The following is an 11,197-nucleotide window of genomic DNA, read 5'->3' as shown; positions in this document are numbered from 1 at the left end:
GGGACTTACCATGCAGGCATTTCTGCAACAGGGCAGGATCTGCCAAATCCTGAAAAATAGGCTAGATATGGCTCATAATAACTTCAGGTATATGCATGTGCTTCAAATGATTATATTTTTCATTGTTGGCGACAGCTCGCTGATATTTACACCAGCTCTCTTTGCCTTTTTCACAGAGCCCGTGCTGTGAATTTTCATTAGTAGAAAAGAAATGAAAATATTCTGCCCATACCGCATGCCTCATTTTATTTAAATTTCCAGTAGTCCTCCGAATAGCTAATCCGTAATATTTCTGAATGGCTAAGATGCGTTCATCTGTAAGACGATTTCGTACACCAATGATTTTTCCATCAGCAAGGACAAGTTTTCCTATTTTAGTTTTAGTTTCTTTAGGCGAGCACCCGTTTTTTTTTGTACATGTCCACAAAACTCCAATTCCTCAATCACATATCCATCCCCTAAATAATATGTATATTTTACGCTAAGCTCAGTTTCTGACCTACCAAACATTTGTTTTGCTCCATGTACTTCCATAGCCCCACTAGAGCCTGTGAAATTAGCTTTACAGTTTTCATTGTGTATGTTTTGTAATTTATCTTTGCATGTACAGAACTTACTTACAATGGCCACATCAATAACACAACCTGTATCGACACTTGTTACAGTCACAACTCCATTATTTGATGTGTGCCCCCTCTTTTACCAGGTGCCGTCTACGGCCACAGTTAGTTCTCTGCTTCCATTATTTTCCTGAACAGCTTTCTCAATTGCTTCCTTCATTACAACTTTACAAACTTCCTTAGTGACTTTGCCAATAACTTCATTGTACCGAAAGATACTTGCAGGAGGGTTCGGAAGATTGACAATAGCGCACAATGTTTTAGCCGCAGATTGTCCCTTACCTATAGTGCCTAAAGCATAAACCAGCCTAGTGTTTATATCATGTAACCTTTTATTCAATGTCTGTTCTGAATTGCAGTACTCTACTTTGGAATCGCACTGTGTACAATGCAGCTGGCAGCTTGTCGCTAATCCACCGAGGCCTATTTGTACTGTAGGCTGGTTTTTGCGCCACAAAACCTACAGGCACTAATTTCCAGGAACTTACTCATAAGGGACTCTATATCTACTAGGTTCATATACGTTCTCTGCTTCATACTCACTGTAACCTAGTTCTCTATCACCTATTTTCATCTTTGAAGAGCTTAACACTCGGTAAGTCATCTTGTTTTGTGGTTAGGCCTAGGACTACTGTTGAAACAACTTGTTGATCACTTTCCGGCTTTTGATTTCCTTGATTTGAATCCCAACATATTTCATTTTCTTGAACACACTTTTACGCCTCGTTATTTTTAATTTATAAAATGACTATTTATCACTGAAAATATTTTATAATATTCACAATATAATGGACACAACACAATAGCCTATGTTTGGTAAACAAACATATACAGCCACAATAAAAACAGCAGAAACAAAATTGTCTTGTTTATAAACACTCAGAACTACCAACCTAACACATTCTACAAAAAAAGAACTTACGACTGTGTACTATATAAATTTCATTGCAGAAAGTGTAAGATGTTGCTAAGAAATTTGCTCCTGTTTTTGTCAATTCACGGTAGAGCTACTAAACATTTGGTATGGACGCATGACATAAGTCCATTAAAAGTGAAATAACTTTTTTTTCTAAATAACAGATTTTGATGGGAGTGGTCTTAAAATATTTTTGACATGTATATAAACACAAATAGCTTATAAAATAAAAAATACATAAAAATCATATTTTTTGCCATCCCAGATATTTTCCCCCAAAAAAACAGTCACAAAATAGACACCATTACACATTCATACGAGTATTTCCATGTATCTTGATTAATGTCCTGAATAAAAAATTAGACTAGAAATATATAGACATATTTCACTTTATAAGGATATTTGTAGTAATTTGCAAAAATTTGTCAAGTACTTAACAATTACAATTACTTGATAAGGTGGCACACTGCCCAACAACAGTAAGACTTCCACTGGCCATTTATTATAATTTTAAAGTACTTCTAAAATTAGTTCTGACCTGTATTACGATATGTTTTAATTGTTTTTCTAGTTTGAAGTCGTATAAATAAAGGATATTTTCCACAACCGTGTATTAATAGCTGTTTTCTTCCAAACAATCACATTACTGATTGGATCAAACTTTTGATACGAGGTTTGTAGCACTTAAATATATTTTATGAAACATGTTGACATTTAAGACTTTTATAGTACTTTTGTAGGATTTTATTCCTAATTTAGACTTACTGCATAAATTAGTAGCAACGTGAGCCTTATATAATTGCATAGCCCTTATATATTATCTGCAAAGTATCAAATATTACAAAATTTCAATACTTTTCAGACACACTGTTAACCTGTTTTTATAAAGTATGCAAAAAACATATCATAACGGTTTAATATTTGTATAGGTATACAAATATATTATATTTGTATACCTATCGGTTAACTATTACTGGATTTCGATAGTAAACTTTTTAATAGATTACACACTAATACCTTATAAATATATATTACCGCTATAATAATAACAACACAATTATTTTTTCCTCTAATCCACTCAAATTTAAAATCAACTAAACAATGTACGTTGAACTTTTACTAACCATTATTTTACTGATACAAATATTTTACTTTTGAAAACTTTTTCTGTATATTAACATCATAATATAGTTTAATTTTGTAACAGTAGTCTAAAGTAATACATTTGTTAAGCGTAACATATTTCAGATAATGATGGGAATATAACAGTTATATATTAAGTTCTAAAATTAATTTTTTCCATTAGTTAAAAATACTTTAGTTAGATAGTTCACATTGTAATTAATGAATTACTCTTATAGGGTAGTGAAAATTAAATTATTACCCTAATCTCACTAAAATAAACGCATCGTGCGTAAGATTTATATGCTACATGATACATGGATACAACATCTCCATACTAACTAAAACTTATTTGTGATGAAATTACTACATACATCAATATAAATCACTCATCATAAGTTATGTATTTTATATTTATGTGATCTATTTTAATAAAATCGCAGAGATGTTTACAGGGAAATGCTTTATATGACTTGAACATAATCCAGTGACTGATATCAGTATCATCTGGCGTGGCTCCCACAAACTAAGCTACTTACCAGACGCTTTTATCGTCCATTCCTCCAAGTCTCGTTGTGATTACAGTTTGTCTATTGGTTAAATGTGTTGCAAATAGTATTGAATTAAGTATATGAGCATAAAAATATAGATTAATAATATTAAAATGCATCATTAGCTATAATAATAATTATTGACAAATAATATCTTCTCATTATTCACTTTTTATAATTTAAGATATTTTAGTGTTATTTGTTTATAGGAGAATAAGGAACTCTTCCCCGCACAGTCTGATGGCTATGTGGGGATATAAACTACAAATTTATTTTGGATTTTTTTTGTGTGCTTTGTATGTAAATTAGGGGAATGAATGCAATAAAAGAATCTGTAAATTGCTTATGCGTCAAAATACGAGAACTAAAATAAAGTGATGTGCCTTTCACCAGTTACAAACTGATGAATCATTTTGTTCTCAGAGACACACTGAGATGCCTGACAAATGATTACTTCAGTAGCTAGACTTTATGTTTATTCATCAGTTGTATTGAACACTCAAAAATGTTTTCTATGCAAAAACGTTTTAAGTGAGGAAAGTTGGCTACTGATTATTTAGTCTAACTATTGATTGAATGACGTAAATGAGTTCACATCAATATGTAGTTAGTAAAATATAAACAAAGCAGTTGTGTTACACCACAACACGTTCGTGTAACAACCTTTGCTGAGGCTGAATACAAAATTTTATATTCATCTGGTTATATTCAGATTGGTTACAAATTTATTTTATCTGAGTTTCTCTCATTGCCATGATGGTTAACCATTAAACCAATGTAAACATTTTCAACTTATTCTGAAGCTAAATATCTTGGAGTAACATATACCATTATTAAACTAGATGTTAGTTTTATTGAAATATAGCTTTAAGTGATATTTTACGTATTTATATCAAATCGTTTGTAATAGGCCTAGATCGTGTAGACAGACTGACAGATAGGCAAAAAGACAGACTTTAATTTTCCAACTTATTGATAAATAGGCTTTGCTAATCGTAGGAAATAAATATATAATGCGTAGTCTATGCGAAAATTGTTTTTAAATGTTATGTTCGAATTTATAATCTCATACCTTTATACGGAAACGTTATTTTTATTTGTATATCACCTCTTCAGTATATCATACGGACAGAATATTTCATTAAAAATTACACGTAAAACATGGATTCTTCTCGTATTTGTATTGGAAACCAAACTTATTATATACAATTTTCTTCACATATGATTGAACCTTTATTGATATTTCCCATGAAAAATATGTTTTTCGTCTATAATAGGAATAAGTTTATACGTAATTTTTACATGTGATATTTTTATATACAAAACCGTTGGTATTCCTACACCCAATCTATGTAGGCCTAATTACTGGATTTTCAAATATATGAATTAATACACCAATTCAGTACAACTGTGTCCATATTATAGTAACTTAAATCTATTTACTTTGCGTAACTTTCATCACCTTATAAAAAGTGGTTTGTTATCTTCTACCATACATAGTTCATATACGTAGTTTTTAGCGCAATGATAAATAATATAAAATTATATTATTTATATAACACCATAGACGGTTTCGATGATTTAAGTGACTCTTTTTAGTTTTTTACATAAAAAATATGTTGATATACTATTGGTAAATATGGCGTTTGTTTTTGTGAAATGTATACAAGAAAAGAATTTCGCGCGCCTGCAATAAACGTAACGAGCAATAAGAGAAAGCCGGCAGTCTTTCATATTTGATCAGCAAGCATATTCTGATATCTTGTTCGTCTTACCGTTTTGTTGTACCCCAAATGAAATGTTTGGTTTTAATAATATTCATGACATAATTTAAATACTGGTACAGAATTGGTTTTTATTATTTGAAATATGAAACAATACAAATCTATAGAAAATTAAAGACAGTTACTAATTCGTCGGAATACAAAAAAATATATGAAATTAATTTTATATGCCTATAAATGTTTTTGTAACATGTTCTAAGAAGTGTAGAACATGTCAGTTATATTAAAAATTGGTTATAAATCAGTAGCTATATATTACTTAATCACAACATTTTTTATAATTACTGAATAAATTTTTGCTTACAAAAACAGGAAATAAACTCTGTACTTCTTATAGTTTGTGCTAGTATTCTTTTTCTTTACACTTAGTAAATTATTTACGTTTTTGATCTCAAAACAGGCAGTGAATTAAATAAAATAAGTGAATCTATAAATATGAAAGCAATATGACCACTCACTAATAACTAATTTTTCAATTTGTTCGATATTCCAGAATGTGGAAACTTTGCATACGTGTGCCTCGTGATTTTAATATAAATACTTAAACGTTTTCATAAACCCAAAACATTCTTAAAAATTAAAATATGTTTTATCGCAATATCAGCTATGGTACTATAAGTAAAATGTAAAACCATTTAACTTAAACAGCCAGAATAGGCACTTTTTAACCGTTGTAAAGTTTTACTCATACGTAAATGTATAACCTATATAGAAGTAGTGCTTCCCAGTTATACGAGAGCTTGTATGTTTCCAAATAAATTATTTTTATAAGGACAACAAAGAAAACTCATTTTTTAAACTGGGAATATCTAAGGCCAGAATTTAATTTCAAGGCCACCAGCAAACGTTTTTGATCGAAGTAGATTTTTACAACCTCAAATTTTAAACATTTGAGCAACATTTTATATAAACTTGTCCACCGTAAATACATTGTTACCGAAAATGGTTTACAACGGTTTCTAGATCTATGGACTCCTGTCTATTAGTTAATGAAAAAGCTGTAGTGTTTCTCAGCCCTACAAGTATATACTTTATTCATTTTGACTAAAAGTCACTAAAAGTTACCAATAAATGGTATAGTCCACTTATTCTTAGTAAAATAGTAAAACGGCAGTACATACTAAGAGTCCTAAGTAGACATAATTGAATTGTGTAAGTTTTCTGAGACCATAAATATCATCAGATGCATACATTTCCTTGTTTGGGACATTAAAGAAGGCAACCTCAACCGTGGCATTAGAAATGTTATTGAATTGATTCTTCCCTGACATGAGCAAAAACCTGAAATAAGAGGAAGTGCAAGTTTTATTTATTAAATATTAAAATATTTTTTACCATGGATTTGCAATAATAAGTATTATATATGTGCCATAATCTGTTTGAAAATTATAATGAAATACAGTATGCCATAAATGCTCATTACTAAATCATTATACTTGTTGATAGATAGGTACAATAAATGTAATGATACGATACAGTTTTACTCGAAAATAATGGTTTAAACGATAAGATTAAAAATGAATGCCAAATAACTCCCTAAGGTTAAGAGAACCCTATACGACAGTTACAAGATATAGCATTAACTTTTAGGTTTTGTAAGTTTGCTAATTTCATAAAAATTATTTTGAATATTATAATGAGCTTTATCTGTGTATAGAAACCAAATTTGGTTTCTTTCTTAACACATTAGAATAATATTTATTTAACTATCCTTGCTTATAAAGGTTACTATAGTTAAAAATGCTGTGTAAGTATATTATATATTGACAACATAGTCAAATCGCTATAAAACATAACCATATAGTAAATAGTCACGTATGCAATGATGATGCCGATAATAATATTGATGATTCTCATACCGGTTTAGGACAGACGGATTTACACATTTTAATAATTTTCTGTATACATATTAGGTGTGGCTGCAACATAATTGTAAAACAAAAACATCATAATTATTGTGACGTACTGCTCCTACCTATTATAGTTGTAACCTTAGTAGGCTTCCTAGGTGCAGATGGAAAATAGGTTTACTTGGCTTTCCTTGAACAACGATATTTGTTTTAACTATTAACTTCCTGTAATAAATATTAGACTATTGCCCTCAATATAAAATTGTCTGTAAATTCTTCTCCGCCCACCGCGACAATGCACTTTCTCTGCTGGTCACTTCAGGTCCGATTTGGCGTAATGTAACTTGGATGCACCTATTAGCACTTGTTAGTGATGTATTGGCGACGTATAGGTTTTTATACAAAACTAGCTGGTTCCCGCGGCATCGCACGACTTTCGTGAGCTTGGCCCGTGCATGAACATTTCTGGTTAAATTAAATTATATTTCCAACGCCGATGTAGAGTTTTCCTTGTTGCCACGATCAATAAAACATGTAGAAAGTGTATCTTTATAGCCATGGTACACGTATATGTACTTAATTATTAAGTGGGATAACACTCAAGCTTTAAGTTCATCCAGAAATTTATTTTATAGACAAATATACATAATAACTTAGCGCCTTCAAACAGTGTTAGGCTATTATACGTTACTGTCTCGTAATTGCATTTTGTAATGTGCAGGAGCTTTGAAAACTTTTATCTTTTGCAGCGCTGCCTGGTGGCTAGTTACATCAATGGGCATAGCATAAACCTTCCCCGTGAAAACATTCATAGAAAGTTTTATATTGATAGATAAAATATTTCACGATTCCATAAAGGACAAACACAAAAACATTCATTTATATATAGATAAGCTAAATATTTTTGGGTTTTAACCGTATCCGCTTTACTATAAGATAGATTGAATTTGTCATACATGACTGTTAGAAGTAATAAGTTGTGGGTAGGGTATATCCCAGAATTTTATGTAGCATTGTTGCAGGGGTTCACATAACATGTATATTGCCTTACATTGGCCCCCATTGACTGACGCTGAATATTTATTTGCTTATTAAAATCTCGTTTGAATTTTCAATGTTTATTTAGTTCTAAAATAAATAATGACTATTTTTGAAAATAATTATTTGAAGGGTCACTATTTTTTCAAAATTTGTTGAACTTTTTCAACAAAATATATTTTTCGTGGAAAAAGTATTCGATTACGGATTTCTTATTTGATCAGAAAATTAAGCTTTTCACAAAAAAGGAAATATTGGGCTTATTTTTTTTATTTTTTACGTCAACGCATTTTCCACAACTTTCTTAATTTTCCTGTTTTTTTTTTCTAAACAAAAAACGTTTAAGTAAGAACTTTTTATAGAATAAACATAATGCTGTTTAACATATTGAGACCCTATTAGAGTGAGTTTTCTTATATGTTAAGCCAAATGATTTTAAATCTTAAATCTTAAAGGAATAATATCTGTTCTCCTTTAAATATTGAAAGATTAAAAAGAAAAGCAGACCCAAACAGTACATAGGGAGGTCTTTATAATATAGTTTCTCTCTCTTAAAGTCATTCAGTAGCTCCACTAAAATGGCTACCGATAACTTATAGGAGTTTAACACAGTGGTTTAATGTTATAAGGCAATTCATTTAGTTACTAGATATATGGAGCTGCATCCAAGATTTGTAACAATTTATATCCATTTTTTAGCTTGTATGTTATCTAGTATGTTTTAAAGTTGTAATAGAGTAATTTTTATATCTATTTATTACCTATAACTAATTCGTTTGTTGTAAGAAGCAATAAAAATTGACAGGAATGTGTTTAAAATAGTAGTATTAATCTTTAAGTAAAGACAATAACTCCTATATTGCATTGTAAATGCAACGGAAACCTATAAGAAACAGACGCAGTAATTTAATTTAATCTAAAAACTTTATATAGAAGCCAAGTGGCGTGAGTCTTATCCATGTTTTATTGGTTTACCTAACGATATTTGTTATCAATGAAGTTGGTGTAATGTATTTTTGCTTTAAATAAGCGAATTAGGTACGATGCATATTTATTTTAAACCCGGGGCATGAAAGAGAGGGTGATGAAAATGTTATATCCTTCCATTCTCATTACAAGCATTCCCAAACAATTGCGCAGTATAGCGGGTACGGCGGTTATCGCGAGATAACCTAATCAAGCAACATCGAGCGTAGCTGCTGCTTGGATGAGTAAACGCTAAGCAATCCTGTTCTTCTAAGCATTCCGCCTGCCTGGCTATTGGTGGTGGTACGGAAGACTCCTTTAAACCGTTGATTTCCTGTTTGAGTGTTAGAGAATAATTCTTAGTACTAACTTTAATTGGTAAAATAGCACATTACTTTATTTTACAATTAAACATTTGCCAAAATTGACAATGATTGTTCAAAATAATTGTTTAATTTACCAAAAGATAGGGGTAATAAAATATTGTTATTGAAAAAACTAATATAGGAAAAACTTTCTAATATGATTGAAGCATAATAGAGAGTAGTAATGCATATCGAATGTACACACGTATTACGGCAAAATATATTTACGTTTATTTTCTATGAATGATTTATTATGTACCGTTTTTAACGAAACCATTTGACAGTATCATAAGGCTTATTAGTAATACTTAAATAATAAACCATTACGTAAATAATAATACAACATATCAGCATTGAATAGACAAATCTATATGGTTTATTGACTATTTTGTATTATAGCATATTGTTATTGAATATGAATTAAAAAAAGGATGTTGATGATAAAGTCAATGTAGGACATTGAGCTGACACGTAAAACGTGCTATGGTTTCCGCCTGTAGATAATATAACGTAATTAACATTGAAATATTTCGTGATTCTGCCTGAATTTTATGCATATGCAATGGAAAATATTGTATGAAGATACTTTCCTAAAGCAATTCTAGAATATTACAGCATCTAGCCCTTCCTTGTTGATATTAGGCGTATGATATGTGGGTTTCGGAGTGAAAGAAAGGGATAGTTTGTTGAGAGTAACCTGGACCCAATTCAAACTATGCTGACTTTAACTTCCAGTATACCAAATGGTAGACCTCTCTCTGCGGTTTGTGTTGTAGCAGCAATAGCTTGTAACTGTAACACTATACATAGCAGTGTAAGTAGAGTGTTTTTTTAGTGTAATATTAAAATAAGTTTTAAGGTTATTGAAATAAGTAGTGTTAAATTATTTTATTAATATATTTCATATATATTACACATTTCCTGCCTAAAACTCTTAACATCTATGATATTATTATTTTACTTACTGTAAATTAATACTTTAATATACTGTATATACAACATTATAAATTTTTGGATTATGTTCAAAATGCACAATTCTTAAAATAGTAATCACAAACTCAAAATTTGTGGATCCTAGGTATTAATTTATATCATAAAGTTGAATCCGTCATATTGTAAAGGCATGTGAAAAGCATGGAAATATTACAAAACTAATTTTCTTGACATAATATAATAAAATTAAACATCAGATTCTACAAGCAAACAGATATTTTCTTAAAAAACCACTTCAATTTTCAGTAACTGTAGCGGTAACGTTTGGTCTGTTACAAGACATTTGATTCTGTTGTAAACATAAATTTTAACGATGTGTTTAAATCAGGATAAATAAGCTCAGGTTGCTGCTTTCGTGTATTAAAAGAAAATAAAAGTTTACGACGTAAACATTTGGAGTAATTTCCCTAATTCTCAAGTAAGGTACACTTACTTAGATGTTATCAGGTGAAACATCGTGGTCATGAATAGCTTAGACTGGCGTTTTCCAAGAAATCAGTTTAAATTAAGAGTTATAAGATATTCACTTTATTTTCACTTTAAAGGGCTGAGGACACATATATTTCCTCGTTTCTTAAGGGATTATGGCTGGATCACGTTTAAAGGAGGTGTTCCTTTCGCAACTCCTACTCCCCACGCTTTAAATTGTAGCGTTGAAGTGTTCACGGATTGATGATATCTTTACAAAGTATCCGTATGAATAGTAATGAACTTTCCAGTTTGAATTAATTTTATTAAGATTCTTTTTCATTAATTTTTTTGTCTTATTTAAGTGTTCTATTCACGAATATTTTAACTACTTATATATTGTAATGGATATCTCATTGAACAACTATAATTATAACTTATGATATAATGGTTTATTGTACGTAGAGTTTCAATATATTGTTTACAGTTACCTAGCTTACCAATTAGTTAAAAAGTAACATGTACATACAACTACTAAGTATTGATGGTATACAATGCACAACACTGAACACTATAAGAATACA

The sequence above is a fragment of the Homalodisca vitripennis genome, unplaced genomic scaffold (genome assembly GCF_021130785.1).
Source record: "Homalodisca vitripennis isolate AUS2020 unplaced genomic scaffold, UT_GWSS_2.1 ScUCBcl_103;HRSCAF=1139, whole genome shotgun sequence".
Taxonomy (NCBI): domain Eukaryota; kingdom Metazoa; phylum Arthropoda; class Insecta; order Hemiptera; family Cicadellidae; genus Homalodisca; species Homalodisca vitripennis.
Note: the sequence above shows the minus strand (reverse complement) of the source record.